The 13,214-nt window shown below is 43.3% G+C and overlaps 1 long non-coding RNA gene across 8 annotated transcripts in view; it reads right to left on the reverse strand.

The window, feature by feature from the left end:
* Positions 1 to 13,214, reverse strand: part of LOC108447237 — a 51,044-nt gene that overhangs the window by 25,616 nt on the left and 12,214 nt on the right. For 4 of the 8 annotated variants that reach the window (XR_001862679.1, XR_001862677.1, XR_001862675.1 and 1 more), the window contains exons 1-2: positions 5,305 to 13,208; positions 2,344 to 2,518 (exon numbers count right to left, since the gene is read on the reverse strand). This is a non-coding gene — a long non-coding RNA (uncharacterized LOC108447237). Of the gene's footprint in view, positions 1 to 2,343; positions 2,519 to 5,304; positions 13,209 to 13,214 lie in introns of those variants that run through there. The other 4 variants (XR_001862676.1, XR_001862680.1, XR_001862682.1 and 1 more) reach the window with 2 other exon arrangements.

The raw sequence follows: 13,214 nt of genomic DNA on the forward strand, positions 1-13,214 counted from the left end.
TGGCATTAAAGGGTCGGCCTCAACCGTCTTCTCTGACCTGAATTCGTGTTGTTCTTCGCGCCGTCCCTGCGGACAACAGCGACACACAGCCTCCCCCAACAAAGCGCAGGCCTGCGAGCACAGCAAGATGAACCTTCCTGGGGTTTGCTGTGTTTGAGTCCCAGGTGGAAGAAAAAAGCTGCAGCATGTAGAACTAAAGTAAAGGTGAACAAAGGGTGGGAGAGCCAGAGGTGACCCAGCCAGGGGCTGGTTTGAAGAGCAGTTGGTTGTTGGTCAGCCTCCTGCATGGTGCCAAGTGCACCAACTTTAAAGGACATGGGAATGTCACCAGAGGACCTTTTCCAGCAGAAATACCAAAGTTATTTCAAAGCAGATACTCTTGAGGAGCATCCTCTGTCCTCCCCAGTGCTTCCTGGTGTGCCCAGCAGAGCCAGCTAACAAGTGAGCCCTAGAAAGGCAAGCACTAGAACAGCACCTCCAGTTCCTCTCCTCCTCTGGCAAAGTGGCTGCTGGAAGCTGAGGACCAGCAGAAGAACTCATCAAGCCCCCCATGCTGTGTAAGGAACCCCCAGAGTCCTAACAACTCTTCTGTGTTCCTGCCTGGAAGAGATCAGCAATGGTTATCTGGGACACCATGGAGGAGACCCTCCTGCCGTGCCTGCTACTGTAAACTGCAGTGAACTCCACTGAGTCCCACTGCAGCAAGGCCAGGTTTAACTGTTCAGCTAACTCTCTGGTTTTTTCATTTTTTGATAATAGAAGCTTCTGGAAGTCACTAAAAATAAGTTTGTTTGGGTTTTTAAGCCTGATTCAGATTTGTGTCATCTTTCAGGATGGCCCTTCCCCATTGCGCCTGCTTGACAACAGATTTGTCAGTCATTAAGAATGCTCTGTATGCACAGAAATATCTCGGGTTATTTTTCCCATAATCAAAAGAAAACAAATCCCAGAGCAGCCCTGGCAGGCCACTTCCGGCCGGCACTGCTGCCCCCCCAGAGACACATCAGGCTCAGCTGCTGCCTTCAGAGGGCAAACAAGAGAGTTTACTTCCAGTATAAAATTAGACACTGAAACAAACTGACTTTTTTCCTCCCCCTAAAAAAAGCCCCGAGCTCTAGCCCAGCTACTTCTCCATTGAGGATATTCCAGGACAGTAATTTAGATGTATATGAGTGCTTGGGCTGGATAAGGCAGCACAGAGGTTCTCTCCTCGCTCTGCTCCGCTCTCAGTGCTGGCTGGTGTTCCCTAGCCAGAGCCGGGAGCTCCCAGCCCTCTGTGAGCAGTGGTGACCCAGCTCAGCCCAGCTCTCAGCTTCCAGGGTGCCCTCTCCCACTGCCTGCTTGTGCTTACTGGCTTGCCCCTAAAAGGCCCTTCCTGATTATAGAGGATTGGCATTTAGAAGGAACTGCAGTTATTTACCTCATTATCCTCCTTTAAATCCCTCCCTAATACCTTCATCTGCTGTTATGGTTAAATGAATTTTGCCAATTAGAGATGGTAATGTGCTATGGCTATGACCTGTATCTATCTATCCTGCCCAAATTTGGACAGTAAGTTTCTGAGGGAAAAAAACTGTTTTTAATTACAAGAAAGACAGTCTTGAAATGCTGCAAGTTTACATGTAAACGCCAGCAAATCTTTCAGTATTGCCAAAATTTTGGCCTAATGTAATAGCAATTCTTCTATAGGAAGAATTTTTATATCTAGCACTGAAAGCTGGCCTTATCAAAAACAAAAAATAAAATGAAAAAAATAATCTATCACAGCCAACCTTAGCAGTACCATTCCCGCAGTGGGTTTATGTTGCTACGTATAAATTAAAGAGATTCCATAAGCAGTTTGCAATAATTTACTCAATTAGTCTTTTGTTTTCCCTGTCCATTTTATGTAACATTGGTGAGAAAACTGCTGGCTGCTATCTAGAATTGTTGACGAAAGCTTCTGGAATGCTTTGCATTCTTGTGATGGGGACCTTAGCAGAGACCACTGTCGGCACTCTGAGTCTTGGGTCTACAAGGTCAGATGAGTCACTGCAGCGTCTCCTTTTCACGTCTGATCAACTGTGCAAAATCCTGGGGACAAATACTCCTGCACATTACTCTTATGTCCTGGGGATCTTCATTCAAAACCATTCAGAGAAAACAAGCATGAAACAAGGCTGTGAAGTGACATCATTTAAGAATTTCAGCAGAGTTACAAAAAACATCTGGGGGCCTAAACCAACCTTTTGCTACCCACATATAGCACCCAGCACAATGGAGACCTAGTGTATTATTGTGGCCCTAGACTTAGTGGCTTAATAAAAAATTTCAGCAGACCTGCTAATTCAGTAGGTGTCTCACCTTATGCATTTACATCAGCTTTGAACATCCCAAGACCTTTAATCCTCATCTAGGCCTCTTCCCTCAAAAATATGTATCATCACACTGGAAGTGCCACCAAGGAAATGCAAAAGAAATGTTCTGTATCATCACATTTTTTTGGTGTGGAGTTGCACAAATTTCATCCCAGAGAGCTCTGGAAAATAAGAAAATTACAGTAGCTTCAATCACTGCAAAATATTCAGAAGGTGAAGCTCAAACACATAAAGGATTCCAGTTGTGAAAGGTTTTTCACTGCTGTTCGCTGTGAAGAAATAACCAGAGGCACCACTGAGCCTCATCAAACCCCTGCTGCATCAGCCTTTATGCATGTAGGATTCCACAAACCACTACACTGGGATTTTATACTCATGTTTAAGCCAAAACCTAGTTCTTGTTCTTTGCTAATGAGAGGGGAAGGGCATGGGCAGGGAAATGTACAGAGACTAGAGCATGGCAGAGAAAAGAGCAAGGAGAGAAGACAGTGCTGCAAGGAAAACAACTGCCTGCCTTCCATTCGGAGACAAATTTTTTCTCTGGGCTGGGCTTCATGAAAAACAGCCGCTGAGCATGGCTCCTGGGGGAATGTGTTGGCCTTGGCAAAGCTACTCAGCCTGGGGGCACAGGTCTTGGAACAACTTCATCCTCCCAAAGCTTGGTCCAAGAGTAAAGCTTGGTGCAGCTCCCCACCTCTCAGGACGCCTGAGGATCCCAAGAAGTCAGGGGCAGACCCACCGCCCAATGTCTCCTGGTAGAGTGGACACCCCCCTCCTGACTGTCCTCATGTCCCATGAGGAGCACCGTGTGGCCTCCAAATAGCAGGAGCATTTGGAGAGATCTGGACCAGGTATTACACATGCAGACTCTCCCTTTAATGTTCATATCCGGGCCTCTAAACAAAAAGCAGCAATGCCACACAACTGTAGCAATCACAGCCCAGTCACCAGCAACACTTGTGTGGTGAGCTGCATGCCTACCTCAGCTCCACAGATAAAAGTGTCTGCAGCCAGTGACAAGCTTATACAATTAAAATGCCTTCATTTCTTGATTTCTTAACTTTCAAAAAGATGATACTGAAGAAGAGGTGTGAAAACAGAGAAGCCTTTCCAGTTGAGAATGGCCGACTTCCCAACTTTTAAAGTACTTGTGTACAGGACACTGCAGAATGTCATACAGCCACCTAGTGCTGGAAAAAAATCACTTCTCCACATCTGGGACTGTCCTTTGCAGTCCCACAAGTGCAGTTGAGACCAAGTGTCCAGCAAGGAGGAACAAAAGCCAAGTCTCTGCAAAAGTCATGACTGCACTTCCAGTTATGGGCAGCAGCAAGTCTGAGAACGAAACGGCCGATGAACTGCACACAGGAAGCATGCTTTTATCCCGATAAAGACAAGGAAAGACATCCCACAGACAACATGACTGTGGCTTCTCCAGTGGCTGTTATCTGCAGCACATCTCCTCAGTACTCTGGGTTAGGCTGAGTAGCAGGCAGATCTGCTTATTTTCAAGGGTACCTAAGCTGCCCACCCCACTGCTGGCCCTCCCAGCTCTGTCTCACCAAACATGTTGATCTCTTCTCTTCCTAACAGGGAACTACCAAGATTTGCTTTGGTCAAACCCATCTAATTTCACAGAAATTCCTTGCCATGATATGGCCAAGACTTCCTGTCCTCATATTTAATGATGGCTAAAAAATGAAAGCACAATATGCTCCTTCCAAGTTACTTGCTCCTATGTTCACCTCCTCCCATGGGGTGGCACAGGCAGTCATGCAGCTGTGCAGTGGAGCAGATCAGGGAACCAGTCTGGGTTAAAACTCTTCCAGCAAAGGAACAAAGAAAGACAGGAAAAAAAGTTTTCATCCAGCCAGATCTGTTACCTGGGTCCTGTTCACCACATGGGGGAACAGATGCTCGTGCCAGCAGGAGACTGGGGCAGCACCGGCACCTGATGTGTTTGGCAAACTACAGCCCCAGTCATCATCTCTGCCCCCATCACGGCCAGAAACAGCCAGCAGAAGTCTGGAATATGCCCTGTGATGCCTCCACTAAGGCATAACCCTGATTAAAGTCAGTTTAGTTACTTAAACCTTTCTTTAAAGCCTGTGTTTTTCCATAGCTTGTAGACTAGTTCCCTGGAAGATGGTAGAGCTAACTCCACTCAGGATGCATGCCATTTGAATGCCAGTTTGGAATATCCAACTTTATTGGGGTTTTTTCCCCTTAGAATTTGAAAATATTCTGCCATGCAGCTAGCTAACCAGGTCTTAGAGGGATATGATTTCTTGTTCTCTTGCTTACAAGGGAAACTTGAAACAAATTAAAATTATACTGGCCTCGTACTAAAGGTCAGCGTTGTGGGGAGAGATGACTTGTTCGGAATTCAGTCAGGAAGTTTAACACAAATAATCCAGCTTGAAGTTCTGTGAGAACAAGTCCCAGCCAACAAAAAAAAAAAAGGAGTGCTGATAGAACTAATTTAAGTACTAAATCTCTGTTTCCAAGCATTTTTTCCACTGATAAGCCCAGAGGCTTTTAAAGCTGCCATGTGAAAAATTATTTAGCTAGGTGTGAGAGAGATATATATTGCTACCTTCCTAGATAAACACAGGCTTTTATCAGGAGATTTGCACAGGAATGAGCAGGAACAAGCAGGAGAAGGAACAAAATGTATTGTTACGCATTACTGTGAAGATAGATTGCACTGCAGAGTGTCACCACTACTTGTGGGTAAAGCTTTAGGCTGCTTCAAACTATTTTAGCGAAATGTTCATGCCATGAAAAAGGGGGAAGAGCTAATAAAACCCAACAGTTACTTGCAAATAACTACTTTGTTAGTAAAGAAATGCCTTGCATTTGTACAGATGCCTTCTGTATCTGTAAAGCCACATTAGCCTCTATGAGGCTACATCATGAATTACATTTGGAACTGTTCAGGACTTACCTTAAAGTCTTTCTGGGCTTTCTCTATTCCATTCCCACTAGAAACAGGTGTTTAAAAACAGATATTACAATTAGTAAAAAATAGTAGTTGCTCTGCCTTCAAGTCACTGCCAGCCTTGAAATGAGGCCTTCAAAAAGAATTAGAAAGCATTTATGCTTTAGAGAATACATTTGTGTTTGTATGTATGTAAATACCTATGTCCATGTGTTTTTTTAATAAAGTCCCTAGGGACACAGTGGGTTAGGAGATCCCTCCCAAAACTGTGGAAAAGAGAAGAACATGGGTAGTTGATTCCTCACAGATCTCTACCTCTCTGGTAGGTCTGACTGAAGCCAAAGGGGCTATAAAGCATCTGCATCTAAAAATCTAAATCCAGACTCCACCAGTCTGGTTTTGTTTTTCTGGCTGACCAAAAGCTGTTACCAAGAAATGATCCCCTCTGCCATTTCAGAGCATTCAGTTCCACCAGTAAGTGGCTGCTCACATCAAACTGGTTGTACCTGGGACTGGAGAAACATTAAAACCAAGTGAGCTGCAGTCTTCCTGTGACAGTCACATCATCCAGCGAGTGTCAGGAGTGCTGCGGGGCAAAACTGTCCAGCAGACAGGAACAAACCAAGAAGTCTGTGTTGTTCTTAAAAGAACTTCCATTCATTTCCAGAGCTGCTGAGCTGGAGCAATGATCAATTCACTTTGAAAGCTTTAAATTAATTTTCTATACCTGAATCTAACAGGACAACAGACAATCTATCAAATCCTAATAATAAAAAAACTTCCACATTTTATAGACAAACACTTGGAAAATTTTGCAGTTAAGAGTTACTATGACCCACAATTGACCAGCAAATATGCACTTCATGAACATGAATTAGCACAATTCACATTCCAGGCTTTCCAAAGTCTCTGCTGGGTTACCTGCATGCCCACTCCCACCCCTTGCGATGCCGCACGATCGTGACTCGCTGCTGCCCTCTTTATTCCAGTAGCAGTTCCAGTGCAGGATAAATACAGCAGTGCCAGAATCTTTCTCCCATTCGGTGACTCAATCTTCACTACTTGACTATTTGTTCTCTCTTCTCAGCAAGAATAACTTGGAGAAAGTTACACTTCACTCAGAAAAAAAAACCCCATCCCTGTAGTCCGGGTTGGGGAAAACACAGCAGAAAGCAGAACTGACTCACTGAGTGCTCCCTCACAAGCAGCACGATGTTTTGCCACCCAAGGTGTTGTAATCAGACCATAACACGTGGCTGTTCCCTTTCAGCTCTAATGGAGCATCAGCAAATGGATAACATATCTACAGCCTCTCCCTTTTCCCTGTCCCTGGGAGGCAGGTGCAGCCTCAAGAAAGGTTCACAAAATGGATTCAGATGTGACAGATTTGTAAATTCTTCAGCAGCTATCCGGAAAAGCTTACTGCTGCCAAAAATGTGCTCTTAGGAACATCACTGAATATCTTCTATGTTTACAGTAATGGTTTCACTTCATTCAGTTCCTCAAGAGAAAGGATCAGAAGGACATCAAGGGAAAATAAAATCTTAGGGTGTTTAAATGAAAGTGTCGGCACCAGTGCTCTTGCTCCAGCTGGTTAGCAGGGAGAGACACCTGCAAGTGCTCTTCCAGAGCAACCGTGGTGTTTTCTAATGTATGTGGAACACTTTTAGAAATGGGAACCCATTCTCAAATCCCCCCAAATCTCAATTTCCTAGATAACATTGTATAATAAAGTATAACCACAACGAATACAGCTCTGCCTTGAATAGGAGAGACGTTTTAAAAAATGGCTTTTGGAAGGTTAGTTTTCCTGTACCATATAAAAATATTAATTTAATCCCTGGTCACTTTATTTTTTGTTGACTTGCTGGAGACTTTTTCTCAGCTTGTCTTGTTTCTCAAACCAGCAAAAATGAAAAAATTCCCTGAAGTGTCATTTTTAATGCTGAACATTAAAGGCAAATGTTCCTTTCAGCCAAACCCACAAAAGTTCCTTCATCTCTGCTCTTCACTTGTAATTAAGAGTCAGACAGTCTATTAGTTATTCTGTTTCATGATTAAGTCTACAATGAACTGAAAAATAAGAAACAGCAACTCTAACACAAAGAGTAAAATTCATCTCAAATCTTCATTTATAGATGTCATTCCAGTAAAGCCGTTTGTCATGACAGCAGCAACCCCCCTTTTATGCCCTGCTTTTCCAACAAACCTGTTAAACTTCAGGCAAATTTACTAATGAGAAAGCCTGTATGTTTTCTTGCTCTTTGCTTGTGTATATCTATGAAACAGAGAATTAAGTTATCAAAGATGTCTTAAATTGCACCTTACTGCTGAAAGACAGTGACAATCAACTCAAGACAGCAGAATATTTTGGGTTTCCCCCAAAACCCTCTTTCTCCAAAAAAGGATACTGAGTAGAGTCCTAAAGTATCAGCTTAACTTTAAGCCTATGAATCATGCCATAAGCAAGCAGAACAATCACCATTTCCAACACCAAGTCCTGACAGTATCTCCTGAGCAGCAGAGAGCTCACAGGGGTGATGGTGTTCAGTAGACCATCAGGAGGTTTGGAGTTTGCCATTTATAACTCACTCCATCTAAAACACTCCCACAGCGGAGCACTGTGGTGTGAAACAAGCAGAGTCCTGAATTAATGCCTTATTAAGGATTCCCTTTGTATTTGTCAAACTCTCCTTATCCACCAGAGGAAGGTGAGGCTCCCCACAGGACTGGCAGGGAGCAGCTCTGTGCAGCACCATCCCTCCCGGTGCTCCTGCCTCCAGTTAAACAACAGCGTGACAGCAGTGACACAGAACAGCTGCCCCAGAACGTTTACTTACTTCCACGGGCCTGGGAGAGTCTCCCATCAGAACTCCCTGCTCAATGTCACATCTACCTTTCAAGCCACTGGGGGCTTTTAAAATCTCCAGAGCAGCAGTGGCGGCATACAATGGGGAAATAGTAAATGTCCTACTCCCGGATTACTCTTGCAGTTTTTAGGGTATTTTTTGCTATCTTGGAGGACTAAAACAGATCAGAAAGCCTCTTTTCCATCCCTCCCTCTCCCCCACCAATTACCGACAGTCTTTCCATAGTTGTGAATGTTTCATAGGGCTCATGAGGAGTAGTAAATAAATAAATAAATAAATAGAACCTAAGGAACACTCCCTCTTCCACATTCATTTCTTGCTATAGCCACAAGCTCTGAAATGATACAAGGATGGGAAAAGGAATTAAGATATATAGAAGCTTATATGGCTACAGCTTAAATACCTGAAAGCATAGCCCGTGACTATACTGACTGCAGGCCCAAGAAGTCAGTTGCATGTAAAAAGATTTCAGTTGCTAAATCACATTCCAGGTGAGGTTTTAAGAGCTTCAAGGATTTGTGCTCAGGTACCTGCCTCCTTTATTTTCCAGGTACTTTGTTTGTTATCACTTTGCCATGCACACTCCAGCCGAACCAAACAGCCTTGCACTAACACAGGTACCTTTCTGCAGGAGAAAGGGACCAAGATGACCTGACACATGTCTGCTGTGAAGGAAGCTTGTTGCACCTCTCCCAGCACATCTGCCTTTCTGCAGGAGGAGCTCAGCCCTGGGAGCATGCCTGTGGCAGTTAGCACGCCAGGGGTGCCAAGCCCTGACAGCCAGATGGGCTGGCAGCTCTGCTGCGTGCACGCCTGGCTTTGCCTGAGTTCCCGGCTGACAACTGTCATCATGGCTCATTTACAGGGGCCCACCCCAGTCCCAGTCCTTCTCTTCCCTTCCTTTCAGATCTTTGCATATTGTCCCTCCTGTGGGCAACCAGGGAGCACCACAGCTGGCCTCACCAGCAAGGTCAGCAATGCTGAACCTTGTTTCCATCCAGAAGAGTTTCTCTGTCCATACACAAACCTTCACTGACCTGAACCATGCATCTGTGCTTTCTTGCTTTGCCTGTGGCACAGCACTATGATAATATTGCCAAAACAGCAAAAGCTTGTATTATCCACTGTGACTTTTTGGAGATGGGACATTTCTGGCAATCTGGCAGAGCACTCTAAGAAAAAGCCTCCCACATCTTCTGGTTTTCTCTAAGAGTGCAGGCACAGACCATATGTACATATCGTGGCTTCCTGTGCAGGAATCACTGGTGTGCCCCATCACAAGATAAATCCCTGTGACTGAGTGAAAAATCCTGGAGACAAAATGGAAGGGTACAATCAGTAATTTCCAAATACACACATACCCCTCCCATACTGGTTTTTATTTGTTTCTGCATGCTCTACCTTCTGAAGTCTCACTCTAGAAATTGAAACTAGTTCATATGCTTTTATGAAGTTAAAAAAAATTGTTTTTATAGAAAGGAGTTTCACAAAGGTCACAAGGATATCCCGTTCATGGATCAAAGCATCCCTTGGCAAGTATTTGACAGTGGGTAAATAATTTCTGAGCAGAATCCTGACTGCTAATTTCAACTAAATGAATAGATTCTTGCAGGATCTAGTCCTCCTGATTTCCCACTGTGAAAACAGAGACTTGATGGAATCCAGGCAGCAGTAAAGCCGTTGGTTTGGGACTTAACCAGGTAACACTAAACAGGTACCTCTCACAAGCAAAGCAAAACACAGGTAACAGGGCTGTTATCAGCACAGAAGTGCATCATTTGTAGTTACACTGGCATTCATCCTAAGTAGCTGAACAACAGCTTACAACCATGATCACATAGTTACACTGGGAAAGAGAATGAGTGGACAGTATTTATACACAGGACCAAGAAAGCACTGCAGCTCCACAAATAAACACATCAAGTGGATATTCTGAAAGGAATTAAATAGATGAAATAGCTTCATTCCTAAGAACTGCTAATAAGTTTTATATGACGAGCAGCAAGAACTCTTTCTCACAGTTAAAGCCTCTCATAATCTTGCAGGACATTTTGCCCAGGCCTACACACATACTGAAAAGAATTCTCTGCAGTCTTTTTATGGCTACAAGCAAGCCAACACCAAACCTCAGTGCTGAAGAGTCAACAAAATGATAACAATGATGAGAACTGCATTCTGACACTTGAGCTTCCCTCCAATCCTGCACAGAACAAATTTCCAAAGCTGAGATTTCCAAAAGGAATAGGGCTCAAAGCACAAAGAGACATTTGCTTCCAAGTCTGCTATCATAAAGTTTTGAAGGGAGGCAGTGTGGGCTCCTGTCAGCTGAACAGAGAGCAGCTCCCTCATGCAGCACTGCCTGAGGAGTGGGTACAGGGACAATACTTAGCACATCTGCTCCTGCCTTCTCTCACTGTCTGTCTTCGAGCAATTTGCTTAAGTCCCAGTAACCCGTCCATGGAAAGCAATATCTACTTCCCAGTGCTATCACAAGAAATAATTTGTTGCTGTCAGTATGCTGATTGACTCTGTGGTGATAGACACCAGGTAAGATTTAGAAACACATGTCTGTAGAGAGAGAGAAAATACAACTCTAGATGGGCAAACATATAATATTTACTACTTATGTAAATCCAACTCTGTCTAACATAGAACTTCTTAATAAAGGTATCAGAATGAGGGTTTCTGAATGAATTGAACTACAACACAAGATCTCTGTGGCTTTTCCTGACAGAATCCCAACCAAGGACTATGCTTCCCATGGCAGTATCCTCACCAATGCTTGTGAGATAAGGGAGAGGATATTTTTCACTGCACATTTATTCCCCTCTTAAGAACAGTGATGAGGTTAAAAGGGAACCATTCAAGTGGACATAAGGACTGCACTTCAGCAAGCAAACTTTGTGTGAAGATTAACCAAGCAAAGACCCTCACAAACCATGTGTGAGAATCATGCTGCTGGTACTTAAGGATGAAGGATTTCTGTTATAAATCAATAAAGTATGATATTATCAGCAAATGTTAGAAGTGAGACTGACATGAAGTTTCTGTATCTGACAAAGCCTTGATCGGAGCTTCCACAGGGCTGCTGGCCTTGGACACCAGCACATCCCTGCTGCTCCATGCCCAAATGGTAGTATTCAGAGTGGTGTCTTGCTGAAGTCAAATGACACCACAGTAACCTGCAAGCTGGCTCTTCAACACCAGAAAAAAATAATGTTGTCCCACTTAAAACCTTAATCAAGGCTTGAAACTGGCTGGGTGACGTGTATTTACTCTAAGTTCCAAGGGAGGCACAATTTAAGAGCATCACGAGCCATTCATTTCAGTGAACCAAAAAAAAAAAAAAAAGAAAGAAGAAGAGTGCCTGGGGGCAAGCACTTCTGAGCTCAGACGCAGCAGGTTTTAGTTATGATTAGTTACCAGTACACTCCTTTTATCATCCCACACCACTTTTTAGCTCAGTTAAGGACAGCTAACACCTTTTGGAAAGACACGTTTGACAAATATCACAAAATTTTCTGAGGTACAAAATTTGGTGCTATTATTTCACATCTATTTTCCTTACTGCTTTTCTTGCCTCAATTCTAGCTCCTTTCATAGCTTCAGATTCACTCTTTTGGAAGCCAGTCCAGTCAGTAGTTCTAATGTCACTCATTTCCCAAAAATGACAGCAGAGCAGAACAAAATCTCTTTTTTAACATTTCCAGTGGTGGAGCCTGTGAGGAACACAAGGCTTGCGGGAGAGAAATGCACTGGTACAGAGAGGGATGACCAAGGTGACTCCAGCCAGAAGGTCCCAAAGAGCAGCTGAGCACTGTTATCTCCCACAGAAATCACACTCAAAGAACAAGCCAGCTCCAGACCTAATGAGTAGCTTGACTCAATCCTCACTGGAACAGATAGATCAAGGACAAGGGGAATCTTCTGTGGTAACCAGAAAGATCTGTATCATGCACTCTTTTTTACTTTTTCCATGGTACCACACTGCATAGGAAAAGAAACATGGATATTTTGGCACAATTCCTCTCAATGAACAGAAATGGCCATCAAAACCACAAGAGAACATGCTGGGGACTTCACTGGGATGTGGGATCCCCGTATTCAAGATTTCTCTTGCCATATTCCAGAGACCTGGACTGAAAATCTGCTTTATCTCAAACGCAGCAGGCATTTGTTTTCCCATGTCCCAAGTGTAAGCAATCTTTCTTCTCCCAATGTTTCCTCCTCCATCTCCTGGTCCCAGAGATGCTCCAGTAAAGTGATGCATTTCAATTACATTTTTTTCAGCCCCAAATAGTCTGACGATCTCTAATCTTAGCATTTATCTCCTCTCCTTATTCCCTGTGGTCGCATCACTTTGAATTGTGCTGTGTGAAAAGTTATTGTCTTGGATACAAAAGCACAGATAGAATATTTGTAATACTTAGGAGACCAGCAAATTTCTGTGTTGCTGGTCATGAAGAATCACTGGATAAAATCCACATGTACAAGAAAAACTGGGGCAAAAATATTAAAGTCAGGAAGAGCCTTTTACCATGTTTATTAAAATTAACTAGCAGTAACCTTTGGATCAGTGAATTCCTGGCAAGTGTATTCCTTGCACTTGAGAGACAGTGCCTGACACAGACCCACCATGTATTTAGTACAATTTATACTTTTATTCAGGAGAAAAAAATCACATTGTGTTTAAAAAGCTGATAAACACACATGCACCCCCACCCCTCCATGCTTTCAAAAATATTCTGAAGATGATGTTACTATCTTGCATCAAAACTAAATTTCAAATTTCATGTGTATGTGGCCATTTCTCAGGTATTGATATAACTGAGAAGAAACAATGAAACCACCAACAGATGAATACTAGTAGAGAAAAAATATTACATTTGGCAAACAGAGAAGCATAACAAACAGTTACATTAACTGCAGGAGTGTTTGAATACAGGTTTCCCACACGGCAAAATCTGAAAACACCTTGCATTCCAAATGCAGCTGTTCTGCTATTGTGTAGGAAATAGACTTTTTAAACTAAAATCTTGTTAGACA

Source organism: Corvus brachyrhynchos, unplaced genomic scaffold, assembly GCF_000691975.1.
Source record: "Corvus brachyrhynchos isolate BGI_N302 unplaced genomic scaffold, ASM69197v1 scaffold66, whole genome shotgun sequence".
Classification (NCBI taxonomy): Eukaryota; Metazoa; Chordata; class Aves; order Passeriformes; family Corvidae; genus Corvus; species Corvus brachyrhynchos.